This window comes from Tursiops truncatus, chromosome 12 (genome assembly GCF_011762595.2).
Source record: "Tursiops truncatus isolate mTurTru1 chromosome 12, mTurTru1.mat.Y, whole genome shotgun sequence".
Taxonomy (NCBI): domain Eukaryota; kingdom Metazoa; phylum Chordata; class Mammalia; order Artiodactyla; family Delphinidae; genus Tursiops; species Tursiops truncatus.
This window is the reverse complement of record NC_047045.1, coordinates 61197229-61212661: the sequence shown is the minus strand read 5'-3', so window position 1 is coordinate 61212661 and position 15433 is coordinate 61197229.

Here is a 15433-nt window from a genome sequence, read left to right as displayed (position 1 = left end):
TTGCTGCTCCTTTATCATCCCATGTACTTTCTTCATTCTAGGCCCTTGTTCTTTCTGTTCCCCCTGCCTAGCATGTCATTGCCACCTCTCTTTCTTCACAAACCAAAGGCCTACCTACCTTCAAAACTCAGGTCCAATGTTTTCTCTTTTGTGCAGCTTTTTTTAAATTAATTTTTATTGGAGTATAGTTGCTTTACAATGTTGTATTAGTTTCTTGCTGTACAGCAAAGTGAATCAGTCATCATATGCATATATCCCCTCTCTTTTAGATTTCCTTCCCATTTAGGTCACCACTGAGCACTGAGTAGAATTCCCTGTGCTATACAGTAGGTTCTCATTAGTTATCTAATTTATACATAGTAGTGTATATATGTCAGTCCCAATCTCCCAATTCATCCCACCCCCTCCTTCCCCCCTTGGTAACCACAAGTTTGTTCTCTACATCTGTGACTCTATTTCTGCTTTGCAAATAGGTTCATCTCTACCATTTTTCTAGATTCCACATACAAGCGATATTAGATGATATTTGTTTTTCTCTTTCTGACTTACTTCACTCTGTATGACAGTCTCCAGGTCCATCCACATCCCTGTGCAGCTTTTTCTAACCTCAGCAGAATGTTTTTTTCCCCTTCCCTTTGAGCTTACTTGTAATAGAGCATTCATCATATAAGAAAAGTATTTGTTGATGTATTTTGTTTTCTAACTCCAAAATTAGGGTCCTGAGGACACGGGAACATAGTAAGAGATTTTGGTAAATATTTGAGAACATTAAAGATGAATGAATAGATGTGCTCGTCTGAAATTAGCCCGCACGCTTGTTCACAGAATTGTCCTGGGCAACGCCTAGAATTAATTCTAAGGCAACAGAAGTGTCCTGATTTGTTGGGAGGAGGGGAAATGCAAGTGTTATATTAGCATGGCTGAATGAAAAGCATAATCTGGATCTTTATACGAAAGGACAACGTTTCTTTGATTAAACACATCACTTGGCAGAAGGCCTGAAATCATGGTTAAGAGTGTTATTTTGCTGAAAACTCAAATCAGGAAACACTCAAAGGACAACAGCCATGATGGCTGTGGTCCTTGAGTTGGATGATTCCTGATGGCTGTGTTGAGAATTTGGCTCGAGAAGAGCAGAGGGGTTATGGGAGAGTGTCCCACTGGGAAATGCTTGGGCTTTGGAAAACTTAGAGAAGGGAAAACGATCCAGAAATATTGTCCTGGGCGATCAGGGACAGCAGAGATGAGACAGGGAGATTTTTTCATCCCCTTGTATACGAGCTGAAGCACAGCTCACCTAGAAAACTCTGATAAGTATCCACTAGATGATGCTGTTTCCTCATTAGGCAAATGGGACTTGTCACGCGGGTGGTCCCCACATCACAGAGGTAAGAGTGCTGGCCTCAGGGCCTGGGATCCGCTTCCAGCTCTGCCTCCCAGGGTAAGGAGGACTGGAAGGAACAGACCTCTCTGAGTCTGGCCGGGGTGTCTCATTTGTAAAACAAAAAAATCCCGGACTGGGTAATTTCTGAGGTCTCTCCCACTACTTTTTAAAGTTTTTATTTTTAAAATTCAAACCTCAGTGATGCCTTTTATGTAAACATACTCTTTGTACAAATGTATCAGTTTTTATTTAACTAAATAAACTCTGTAAAAGATGGGCAGGAATCAAATCAACAGTGGCACACCTGTGTAGATTGGTATCCTTCCTGGGCCTAAACAACATTTCTCATGTTAAATCTTATTTCTGTACGAAAAGAACTGTGGAGCTAGAAAGAATCTTAGAGGGTGTACCTTTCTATCCTTTACTTTTCATGTCTAATAGCTAAGCATAAGCTTCCCAGGGGGAGGGGGAGTAGAATCGTAATCTTTCCCATTATCACTCCTTTTTAGGGGCTGTAGCTCTGGAACTGTGTACTTGTGCTCCAGGTTGGCCCTGTACTGCATTCTCTTATGCAGGCAATTTGAGATCACACATGGGTTTTGAAACGCTGTTGAAACTTACTGGATCACTGAATAAAACGAATGACATAGAACACCTAGCTATTGTGTTCAAGCTACTTTTCTTGCCTACTCTTGGAACAGGGTTCTATAAAGCAGTGCTTTGCTCTGTGTTTGCTTCAGAGGTGTTCAGTTAGGTGGGAGTTAAACTCCAAGGAAAGAAGATGGTGGTGGATCAAATGCTGTAACTGTGTCCATCCCTTCCCCCAACCCAGAGGAAGTACCCAGCTCCATGGCTCTGCCTTGTGTTTACCATAAGTGGAGCCCAGATCATTTTAACGCACAGAAGGGCTCACTTCTTTTCCTGGCGAGTCCTCAGGGTCATTGGTCTGCTGTTTCCTACAGCAATTATAACAACAATTTATCCCTTGTAAACAAAATAGCATACCCTTAACCTACATACCACATTATCACAGTAGGACAAGAGAGTTGCTAACTGTGAAAGAGAACTAGCAAAATAGGGCAAAAAGAAACAAGGTTTGAAAACTCAGATGTTTTAGTCTATATCTTATAAATGCCGGTGATACATATTTCTACCTGAAAAAGACGGTGGACTTCAAATTTATTCTTCATTTTCTTTATATATCTTAATGAAGACATTTTTAGTAAATATTTAAGGAAAAAAACGCGAATGGCAATGACCCCCTGACCTCCCAGTGACCCAGCAAGTCCTCTCACTAGATCAGTTCAGGCCCCGTGTTCATAGTTAACAAGGTTTCATTAGGGCTGAAAAAAAATTTGCCTTTGCTTCCGAACACGGGTTGAGCTCTGATAGGGCCCCAGCAGAGAACAGATTTCTCTTTTTTATCTTTTTGCTTCCCTGGTGTGTAATCTTGTGTTTTGAAATAGTTGCAATCAGAACAAATTACCTAAAGAGTGGGGAGTGAAAAGATTTCCCAGTCATTGTGGGTATTTTTTAGTTTTCTTTAACAATTGTGTACCTTCCCTTAGTAATTGAAAATGATCCAAGAAATCTGTGTGCACTTGGCAATGTTTTTCTAAGTGTGTGAACTAGAGAGGGCTCTTAAGGTGACAGAGATTGCTTCAGCCAGCGCTCAGCAGCTCTGGAAAACCAGCCACCTGCCTTGTTTCCTGGTTCCCTGCCTCAACAGGGACCACAGGGAGTTTTGGGGACAGTTGCTGCTGTGGCTGGGGGAGAGTCCAAGCCCAGAAGGGGAGAGGATTTAGTGGCTGGTCTTCAGCTTACATCCCGGATGCAGAGTTTGGTGTGGTTAGTGCATCCCTCACAATCCTGAGAAGAAGATAAAGAATGGTGCACCTCAGAATCCGCCCTCAATTTTTTGTTGGTGCTCCAGTCCCACTAGGATCGTGGTCATTGTCGGGAAGGCAGCCTCACCACATCTCTGAAATGCAGGGAGCACTCTCCACACCCCGTTCGTTTCATGGGTATTGGAAAATGTGTGTCTGCTTCCTGAGGTTCAGGGAAATGAAGAACATGCGTGAGTTCACTAGGATTAAGCAGACATTTGAACCTTTGAGAGGAGAGATTTCAGGGAAGGGTGGGTGTTTATGACATTCCTGGGGGATGCTTGGATGGGACACCTGCCACTTCAGGTGTCATTTCTTGAGCTTATACTTGATGAGTTAGAAATATCCGAAACAGGAACAGCCAACTATTTGCAAGGTCACCTTCTAGAGAAAGTGGCACTGCTCAGGCCTCACTCAGAAGGCTACAAGAGGAAAGGTCCACGGGAAAGAGGCCTTGACTGATGGAAAGTCAGGTGGAGAACAACTAACATCTAGTGCCTTGAACATATTACCATTAATTGAATGAATAAATGAGCAGAGATTAGAAGGACGCTTACGAGGACCTAGTACTTTCTGAGCTTCCTGTTATCCAAGATTAGGGTGTTGGTGGAATTGGCCATATCTGCAAAGTCCAGGGAGACTTCAAGAGGTGATAAAGGCTCAGCTGTGTGTGGTAGGGATTTAAACAAGAAGAAAATTTAGACAGCAATTCAAGAGAGTGGATACCAGATCCGTACTTTCTAATAGGTAAGGACACATGTACCTTAAGCAAGGCAGATATAACAGTCCCAAGTCGAGGTATGTCTAAGGGGGAATCAGTGCAGGTCATCTCTGCAGATGTAGTTAATCTAAAGGAGGTACAGAGGCTGGGACAGTGTAGGATTTGAGGTACAACCCCCAGTCTTTCAGCTGCAAGCTGAAACTGGTTGTGCCAGCAAGATCACTCATTAGGAGACTGAGTGCAGGGTGCAAAGCCACTGGTGGCTGTGCACTCCAAGGTCAGAGCAGAACGAATTTTATCAAGGTTACCAGACCAAGTTCAAGATAAGGCCAAAAGACCTCTCTTCTCTCTTGGAACAATGCAGAAAGCCTATTTACTCCCTGGGTTACTTTAATGCTGGATGACTCAAATATTCATTTCTGTCTTCCTTTACTCAAGCCAAATTTTTCATGTGCTTGACCAAAAGCTATTGAAAAACCAGGATGGTAGCCAGGTTCAGAGTAATTCTAAAGTGCAAGACAAAGTATAAAAATTATTAGATTGCTCCTTGAACATAAAAACAAGTACCGGTGTAAGTTCAAACCCAGCAGCATAAAAAAGAAGTATAATTATAAATTTTAATAGTTGTAACTGAACTACGTTTTGCATGGATTTGTAAAGCAGCCTGTACAAAAAAGAGATTGAGTCATGAGCATGTCTGTGTCAGATACTGAGTAGCACATCAATTTCTAAAATGGATCTTGAATATGTTCATGTCAGGATCATCTTAAGATGCTTCTGATATAAGCCTCGTACTAAAAAGAGTGGGATTATTTTGGAGGTGTTCTAACTACAGAGCCCTCTTGAGTGGGTCACTGAAAAATCCTCTACCATTTGCCATGATGATGGCAGTACAGTTCATCCTGCTTCACAAAAAGCAGGTAATCTCTGGTCGGGTCAGAGAAGTGCTAGGGGTGGAGAGGAGGAAGGAGGGTGAGGAGACTGGGGCAACTCTGCTGAACAACTTGAATTTGACCTCTATTACACCCGCCTCCAATTTCTTCAGAGGAAAGAATGACATCAGAATAGTCACAATTATTGAAGCTTGATGGTAGATACAGGGGGTTCATTACACTATCTTTACTTTTGTTTAAAATTGTCTATTATAAAAGTTAAAATACTTCCCCAAAGTAGTTCCTAGGAAATATTTTTTTAATAAAAAGAAAGAAATGTAAGGGATTCTTGTATTCTTATTGGTTTTCTTAATTGAAAACCAACTTTATTTTATTTATTATTATTGTTTTTCTGGCCACACCCTGCAACTTGTGGAATTTTAGTTCCCTGACCAGGGATGGAACCCGGGCCCTCGGCAGTGAGAGCGTGGAGCCCTAACCACTGGACCACCAGGGAATTCCCCAAAACCAACTTTAAAAAGAGAAATATATATATTTAGTTATATATGCCTAATATTTTGCCTATTTTTCACACCTGTATATGTTTTTCTTTAGCGCATAAGAGAGGAAAAGTGAACGAGCGGGTGTTTTCCCTAAAGAGACTATATATTTTTTCTTACCACACTAATGCTTATAGTCTGAAAAATTCCATTAAGATATGGCAAGTAGACAACTAGAGTCCACTTTCCACTTCATGGGATAGGCTTAGGAAATGACTCTTAATTGAATCCGCACACACAAAAGTACACACACTTGCCTTTCATTATCTCGGCAATCTTTTATGCAGGAAAACTCCAGTGAGCATTGAATCTAGCCCTGCGGTGCACTCTGAAATATTCCGTGCAGCAAGATTTCCCGATAACTCGTGTTCGAGAGGGAATAGCCCTTAGTCTAGCCACATACACATCATCTTCATTTTAATAATTCGGTATAGCTTGAAGTTACAAACCACAACCTGATGTGTCTAGTTATATAGTTTAAAGCTCTGTGTGAAAACTCATTAAGTCTGGTTGTGTGTGTGTTTCTGTGTGTATTTGTTAGTGTTCTCTTTTGGTGCAGGAAATATAAGTATTTGGGGGGAACCAAGTTGGTTATGTTTTACAGAATATTAAATAAAACTTTAGAACCATCAATTTACTAATTTAAGAAGTTCATTCAATGAAGAAATATTTATGGAGTACTTTTATGAGTCAGGTGCTGTGGTTGGTGCCGTGAGTACAGTAAAGAGCAAAGCCATGTGGTGGTCTCTGTCTTCGTGGGCCTTTCAGACTTAAATGGGAGGAAACATTCATCTAAATGACCAGGCATGTGACTACATAATTACGGATGCTGTAAGTGCTATGAGAAAAAACTGGGTACTTTGAGAGTATGTAGTAAGTCATCCCTGCGTAGCTTAGGTCAGGGAAGGCATCCGGAGGAGATGATATATGAACTCATATCTGAAGGGTCGGAAGAGTACCAGATGGAGGGAAAGAGAAGAGACTGATTTCAGGGAGAAACATGACACTTCTGGACGTACCGGGAGGCCATGGCAGTTGAAGTGTGAGGGGCAGAGGGAGACTGCTAAGCAATGAAGGTAAACAGGTTAAGTCCAAGTTGAGTCCTGCAGGGCTGTGGACGCCGTGGAAAGAATTTGGTCTTTATCTTAAGAGCAGTTGGAAAGTCTATTAAGGGTTTTAAGTGAGGGATAACATGATTTGATTTATGCTTTTAAGAAAATCACTTTGACTGGAGTCTGGAAAATGGATTAGGTTGGGTAAGAGCGCCTACCGCCCCTGGAGAGGCAGCGATTAGACTATTAGAATCCAGCCTTTCAGTTGTAAATTGGGAACATGGAGGTGAGTAGAATATTATCCTGTCTCTTCAAGATCACATGCTATGGGGAGTCAGACTTGTAAACAGATAATGATACAATGTGATGAGCTTCATATGAAAGCTGAGTAAAACACATTTCAGGAACACAGTAGATAAAGCAATTAATCTTGACTGGGAGGATCTGGGGAAGCTGTACGAGGAGTCAACTTCACCTGGCAGTCAGGTACCTAGATCCTTCTATCCTGAGGCTCTGCCTTCAGAGCCTCAGAGTCTTCTGCATCCAGCAGGAACCAGAAGAAGAAGAAGAAATGGAGAAGGCACACCAGGTTCTTAAAATTCCTGTCCTGGGAGTGACAGACATCAGTTCTGCTCACATGACATTGGCAAGAGTTAGTCACATGGATACACTGGGTGAAAGGGAGGCCAGGAAATGTAGTCACTGTCTGGGTCACTGCCAGTGACAACTCAACTCTGGAAACGTTGCTGGACAGAAGGCCATCTCTGCCACACATACTATACATTTATTTGTCTAGTGTCAGTGTCCCTTTGTCAGAATATAAACTCCGTGGAAAAGTGATTTTTTTCTGTTTCTATCCCTCTTGTAATTCCAGGACCAAGAACAGCTTTTGGATCCTGATAGATGTCCAATGAGTGTTTTTCTTAATTTTGGAAGATCATAGATTGGAGGAGGGAAGGGGTTATTGTCAGTGTGGGAGTGTGGGCTGAAAAGATAGAGTCAGATCATGAAAGACCATGGCTGTGTATACTTGTAGCGAGAATGAGCATGGGCTTCCCTACAGCACCAATTTGCCCAGATCTCAGGCAAATTGGACTAGAACCAAAGCATTTGGCCACATTTTTTTTTCCATGAAACCATCTGGACAATAGTTGCACAACAGGAATTTCTCTATTGCCATCCTGTGGCTTTGTAGATAAGCAGCCATGAATCAACCAAAACCCCAAAATGCGATTCTGTTTGATTTAACTGCAGTTGTATACACATGGCCTGTGCTCCTCCATGGGAAAGTTTTACTTCGTCCAGTGGACTGCATGTTAGATGTGTGGCATAATTCCAGATTATTTCTTTGGCTTTTTCCTCTACATGTTCTGCTAATTTAGGCTCGATCTGTTATTACACAGGTAAGTGTAGAGCATGAAGTACCATCAATGCACTTTGGGTTAAGGGACTTTAGTGGGGGGTGACTTCAGATTTTAAGCCAAGCTCTCAGGCTCCTATGTAGCCTCTCCCGGGGTCACCATATCAGACCAAATGCTGAATTGCATGGACTGTGTTTTTGATTTAGTAACTCATGTGGGGTTCCTTTGACTTATATAGCATGACCATGATATGTCAAACTAAGAGAAGATACACATGTGTATTTGGTCAACATGTGACCAGATATTCAGATACTTGAAAATATTACATAATTGACTGAACACTAGTTATGCTGACATGATCTTTGTACTCTTGTAGATATTTTTAACTGGCCACATACCTTATCTTTACATCATAAAAGTCACCCATGAGATGTGCCCTTTAAAACAGGTTATGCAATATGAATGATCAACATATGTATACACTGCCGGTTTTACAAAATCTTTTATTCAAAACTGGAAAGTTTTGAATATTATTTGCAGAAACTGGAAAGTGTGCTTATTATTTGCAGAAAAATCAGTCCAAAGGACTTAACCAAAACAATGTGTGGTTGCGAGGATGCCATACAGAGCTATCTGAGATAGAGAGAATTTGGCAAATACCTGACAAAGCCTTCTAGCTCTTACTCTGGAGTATTTTTGTTTGAAAGACCAAGACATGTTAGGTTCAATTTATTTCATTAAATAATTTGCATCTTGGGGCAAAATTCTTTCTGAAACATCTATGTGGACTTTGGGACCTCATATGATGTTTACCACATAATTGAAGAGTAACTACTTCCACACCCCAGAGGAGGGGATGGAAACAATGTGAAGCCCCTTATCCCAGAATCCTGGGAGTGTGAGGACATAACATTTGTGGGTAAGTGGAATGAAGCTTTGGTTCATGATTATCTATGTTATACCACTGCCTTGATCACAATTAGAGACATACAAATTAGTGTTTTTCCACTAAATAGAAGGGAGAAAAAGCCTAAGGGTAAGATGTGTGAGGATGTTTTTATCCATTTTATTATTTTTATTGCTATTTTATTGTAGTTTTCTTCTTCAAAAACCAAAAAAACAAAACAACAACAACAAAAAACACAACATATAGACTAAGTAAGCTATTTCTCTGAGTTAATTTGTTACAGAGATACTTGTACCTCCTAAGAGCTATCACTATCACACCTGCCTTTCAGAAACCTATTGATAACAAATTGATCTTTTTTCTCTCTAATGGAAACACTAACGAGTAATCTGATCATCAGGTAGGAGGTGTTTCCTATTTCTTAGTTTGCTAGGGCGGCCATAACAAAGTACCACAAACTGGCTGGTGTTTAAACAACAGAAATTTATTGTCTGCTAGTTCTGGAGGTCAGGAGTCTGAGGTCAAGGTGTCGGCAGAGTCGGTTTCTTCTGAAAGCAGTGAGGGAGACTTTGTTCCATGCCACTCCCCTTGTTTCTGGTGATTTGCTGGCAATCTTTGGCATTTCCTTGGTTTTGGGGATCACCCAATCTCTACCTTCATCCTCATATGGTATTTTCTGTACATGCGTGTGTGTCCAAATGTCTCCTTCTTGTAAGAACACTAGTCATATTCGATTTGGGGTCCACCCTACTCCAGTGTGACTTCACCTTAACTAATGACATCTGCAACAGCCTATTTCCAAGTAAGGTCACATTCTGAAGTGCTGGGGTTAGGACATCAGCGTATGAGTTTTGTGAGGAGACAATCCATCCCCTAGCACTCTCCAAACAGTGATCCTGGAGAAAGGGGAGAAGGGAGGGACATCTAGTAAGTGGAATTTATATTCTTAATGCTGCATAGCCATACCCAGTTTTGTTTTCCTGGGTGGTCCATTTTTACCTAAGAAGGTGGAAGAAGCTCCTTCAAGTTTCCCTCCCTCATCGAACTTGGTTTCTGCTTGCATCTAAAAAGGATAAAATATATACACCCCACATCCTGCCCAGCAAGTGTACGTGGGGATGAGATGAAACAAAGGCTGTTGCTATACTTTGAAAAAACTGATGCATTGTGTCTCCAAGTGGTAGTGCAGTTTTTTTTTTTTTCTTTTTTGTCACTACTCTCATAAGAGTCAATAGTTCCCTAATTGGCTGATTATAAAAATTGCCTTGATACCTTGGTATTTATGGAGACTACTGACTCAGCAGTAGGGCCTAGGAAATATTATTTTTAATGCTCTCCAGGTGATTAGCCAGATTTGGAACTACTGGTCTTGGAAAATTTCTCCTTTAAGAGTGACCACTGTCAATAATGTATATTTAACTTTATTATTCACGTGAAAGGGAAAATATTAATTGATGGTTCCAATAATGGCACCATCTGTTGATTTTAGGAAGGCAGCGTGTGTTTAGTGGGTGTTCCTGGATTCGAATTCTGATTCTATATGTAACTTTTAATGCTTATATATCCATTTAGTAGATGTAAATTGGGGCAAGTAACCTTTCTGAGCCTCAATTTCATTATCTGTGAAATGAGGATAATAATGCCTTCCTTGCAGGGTTGTTGGGAGAATTAAATTGGATAACTTATGAAAAGCTGCTGGAATTCGACAAGTCTTCATTAAAAGGTCATTTCTTTCTTAGTCTTCTAATATTTTAATTTATTTTGAGTCACTATCATTAACTTTTTGTAAATGGGAAACAGTTAAAATTGATTAACTAGAACTATACACAATGTTTCCCTTTGCTCTGACTTTTATCTTTTTGATTAATATTTCTTGGATTCAAAGGTTTGAATGTGGAATTAAGATTGCTAGATGTTTTCAGGGTACACCAGGTCCTAATAGTGCTATATTAATTTTGTGGAAGAGTGAGAATGTTGGCAGTAAATCCTGAATTCTAAGCAAATGGGTGAGCTAAGAAAAATCCAGTGTGATGAATGACCCATTAACTTGTGAAGCTTGGGTACATGCTGCAGGGCAGGACAGAGCTGAAGGCACTGGACCATAATATGGTTAAGTATTAAGCTTCTAGTAGCATGTAGAAGAGATCTCCATTGCATTCCTGTGGAATGTTTTAAGTAAGCATCTGGCTTTTAAAGAGTCACCGTTATTAAGGAATGGACTATATTTCCTCCTTACACTCTTCATGGTATTGGTCTTTCAATAATGCCACTGGTGTCTTAAGAGTTCTCAAAGTTGGAAAGAAAATAGTGGAAAACAAGAGGGAAGTGCAACATTTATTTGCAATTGGCTGGGTCTTAGAGACAGAGCATCAGCCTTTTAATTGCTGAATCTAGTCTTTTTCCAGATTAGTTCAGGCACACTTTGAGGTACCCAGTCTGAAATTCTAAGAAAAATCTATTTGATTTCAGTTTCCTTCTAAGCACATTAATGGCAGATGTTAGCATCCTTTTTTAGAAGATTTCTCTGCCTCTTGAGGTCTTCTACACTCTTGCATAAAACCACACAAAACAAGAAGAAAACTTATCCAGAACATGAACTAGCAAACTATTTATTTATTTATTTATTTTACATCTTTATTGGAGTATACTTGTTTTACAATGGTGTGTTGGTTTCTGCTTTATAACAAAGTGAATCAGTTATATGTATGTTCCCATATCTCTTCCCTCTTGCGTCTCCCTCCTTCCCACCCTCCCTATCCCACCCCTCCAGGCGGTCACAAAGCACCGAGCTGATCTCCCTGTGCTATGCGGCTGCTTCCCACTAGCTATCTACCTTATGTTTGGTAGTGTGTATATGTCCATGCCTCTCTCTCGCTTTGTCACAGCTTACCCTTCCCCCTCCCCATATCCTCAAGTCCATTCTCTAGTTGGTCTGTGTCTTTATTCCTGTCTTACCTCTAGGTTCTTCATGACATTTTTTTTCTTAAATTCCATATATATGTGTTAGCATACAGTATTTGTATTTCTCTTTTTGACTTACTTCACTCTGTATGACAGACTCTAGGTCCATCCACTGCATTACAAATAGCTCAATTTCGTTTCTTTTTATGGCTGAGTAATATTCCATTGTATATATGTGCCACATCTTCTTTATCCATTCATCCGATGATGGACACTTAGGTTGTTTCCATCTCCGGGCTATTGTAAATAGAGCTGCAATGAACATTTTGGTACATGACTCTTTTTGAATTATGGTTTTCTCAGGGTATATGCCCAGTAGTGGGATTGCTGGGTCGCATGGTAGTTCTATTTTTAGTTTTTTAAGGAACCTCCATACTGTTCTCCACAGTGGCTGTATCAGTTTACATTCCCACCAACAGTGCAAGAGGGTTCCCTTTTCTCCACACCCTCTCCAGCATTTATTGTTTCTAGATTTTTTGATGATGGCCATTCTGACTGGTGTGAGATGATATCTCACTGTAGTTTTGATTTGCATTTCTCTAATGAATAATGATGTTGAGCATTCTTTCATGTGTTTGTTGGCAGTCTGTATATCTTCTTTGGAGAAACGTCTATCTATTTAGGTCTTCTGCCCATTTTTGGATTATTTCATTATTGATTGTGATTAATTATAATTTGGCTGGAAAACGTCAAATATTGTAGACACTTCCATTTTTATTGGTTGGTTCTAAACATGTGTTTCAGAAGCTGCTCCATCTTCTTATGTGTGATCCATAATAATGGATGTGGCAGCACTATGTTGATGGATATTAAAAGTGTCATCAGGTTTTCTTCAGCTAGAGACACTGACAGATAAGAGCAAAGGGAGAAGTTTTGTAAAAAAAGAAATGGGGGAAAACAACCAACACAGAAAGGAGCAGATAATCTTTGTAAGAAGACTCTTGAACTGAAGCAATTTTTTCCCGTCTAAATCCATCGGGACAAGATAAGTAGCACCTTTAGAAATGCTGAAAAGATTCAAGCAGGTATCAGACCCAGACTCTAGAGAAGGATGATAGTAGTTACTGATAATGCTGAACATCGGAATTGTCAGACCAGAAGAAGGTAACAATGTGAGACAAGTCCTGGAATGAAATGGATCAATGTATGGTATCTATGTATTTCAGCCAGAATATCTGGGGAGTCACCAACAGGAAACAGAAGGTTGATCACTGAAGACTTTGACCCTATGGAGTCCAAGGTGGGGCTCTTTGGTTGACCAGATGGCCTGATGTTTGTTTTTAGGTAGAAAGGGGCCAAAGGCAATGTTTCTCAGAGAGGGTACAAAAGAGAACGCCTGAGCCTATCATAGGGTAATATAAAATAAATATATGTTGAGCTGAACCATCGAGCTGAGCCAGAATAGCAGAAGCAGAGAACTTTTCAGGGTCAAACTGAGACATAAAAAAGTGGGGAAGCTGGGACCCTTGCAACTTATCCACATCCCAAAGGGTGACAGCATGGATCGGAGATGAAAGGAAATTACGCCTAAGAACAGGTCCTAGAGTTTTGCTTTTAGATACTCACTAGCTTAGAAAAGTCAGGGCCTAGTTTTCTTGATTTCAGAAAAACAGAATTACTGATTAAACAAGACCATGGTTGTCCTACCAGTCGAAGTGAGCAAACACTGGAAATGCTGCAAAGGCAACTCTTTGCAATGCAAATTGGTGCCACGGGAGACTTTTGCTCAGATGTCTGCTAAAATGCCTGTGAATGTCTGCACAATTGTACTGTGGCTGTGGCGGGGGGAAGTTTTCCATAACTCCCAAGCTTTATGGGTAGAAATAATAACTCAGATTAAGCATCGTCTGAAAAATAATTTGTTATCATTCTCAAGAGAAATAGGTTTTCTGCTACAGCAGCTCAATGCTTCACGGTTGGACTATTTCATTCATTCATTCATTCAGCATTTAATCTGGGCACTCAGTATCCAGCAGGCATGCTGCCTTCATGTACTTGCAGACTGCATTTGTGCCGATTGTTTCCCTGTGACCACACATGTAATACCATCTAGACGAGGACAGAATGTAAATATGGCGGCAAGTCATAGATGGAGTCTTTTCTTAGGATGAAGGATTTTAGAAACGTAACAACATCCATTATTTCTATGAAAAGCCACGAAATAAAAAGCTGTCTTCCAACAACGTGATTTGGAGAAAGAGATTTATTTATAGTTTACCAGATCTCATGATCCAGTTGGACAATTCATCTTTTCACAAAGAAATTTCAGAAGAATCTGTCTCATTTCGAGTTTCTCCACATCCACAGAGGGAGGAGCCATCAAACTTTATATTTACTTTGTAAAAGTCTCTCAATCATGCATAGCTTTTCTAGAGCATAAACCTCAAAATACCTCCCATGTAACATTAAACTAAAAACTTGAAAGCGGTGTCAAGGAAAAATAAAAAATAGTTTAAATTCTCCTTTTTTTTTTTTTTACATTTGGAAGCAGCAAATTTTACCAGCTGAGATCAGAGCTTGTCTTGCCTGGTGTCACAACAGCCAGTGTTTACTGTGGCTTACAAAGGTGCTGAGTGCTTCACACGTATTAAATCATTTAATCCTGGTAACAACCGTGAGAGATTGGCACTGTTTCTTTCCCTATTTTACAGATGAGGACCTAGAGGTGCAGATGCCAGGTAGTGACCAAGGTCTCAATGCTAGAAAGTGCAATTTTGGGGTATGAACTTGGACAACGTGGCTCCGGAATTGGTCCTCTTGACCACTACCCTAGGTTAGGAGAAGCAACAAGGCCAAAGTGGGTGGTAATGTGCCAGTTGCCTTCCACCTCTCAGGTCTTGATTTATTTCCAGTCACTATCTCAGCCTTGTTGTAAATGAGAAGCAAGTTACAGCTAAAATGTAAGAACTGAAATGACACACAGTGTTCTTATTACTCTTTGGTCAAGGGCTCTAGTGCGCAAGTGTATTGGGGGCTGAAGGCGGGGGAGAGAGTAGAGGCAGAAAACAGGAAGCTATTTAAGCCAATGGCAGCCCCAGATTATGATAATAGAAATGTGGGCCCTCTCAACTTAGTAAATAACAGGCCTGGTTCCTAGGTCGACGACTTATCCCTGACTTACTTCAAAGTTCACCCAGGTGGTGGTAGTGGTGGCGGTGGTGAGGGTTGCAATGAGAGAAAGAGAGAGAGGGAGAATTGATAACTGGTATTAGATACCGGGATGAATTCAGATCAGATACCTTCAGGAATAGAGATGTGGGAAATCTAGGTGGAATGGCAGAACTAAAGAACATCTCTTTTTTAGATTTAAGGAAGTTGGAACTAATCATTGGTGCGACTTGAGATAATCCTCATTGCCTCAGGAGTAGAAACGTGTGAGAGGAGCCCTAGGTCAGGGTGAATGTCTTTGGTGGGAAAGGAGAGGGAGTGGGTGGTTGGCATTTATCTGGAGCCAGGCTCGTAGCAGCAACCTGCCAACAGCCAGAAGGGCCGTAGCGAGAAAGGCTTCTCCCAATAGAAGGCTTTTTGAATTTTGCTGTGTGAAGAAGGGAAGAGAGCTGAGAGAGAAAAGCACCTCACCAAAATGAGGCTTTCAAGTGTCTTCCAGAAATACCCAGCCTTGTGCACACCCCACCTTTCATGAATCCTCTTGAAAGCACAGCCGGTACCTCAGAAGGCTTCCTTGCCTTGCCTAGCTGCAGGAATGTTCATTTCCATCCTGGTCTCTGA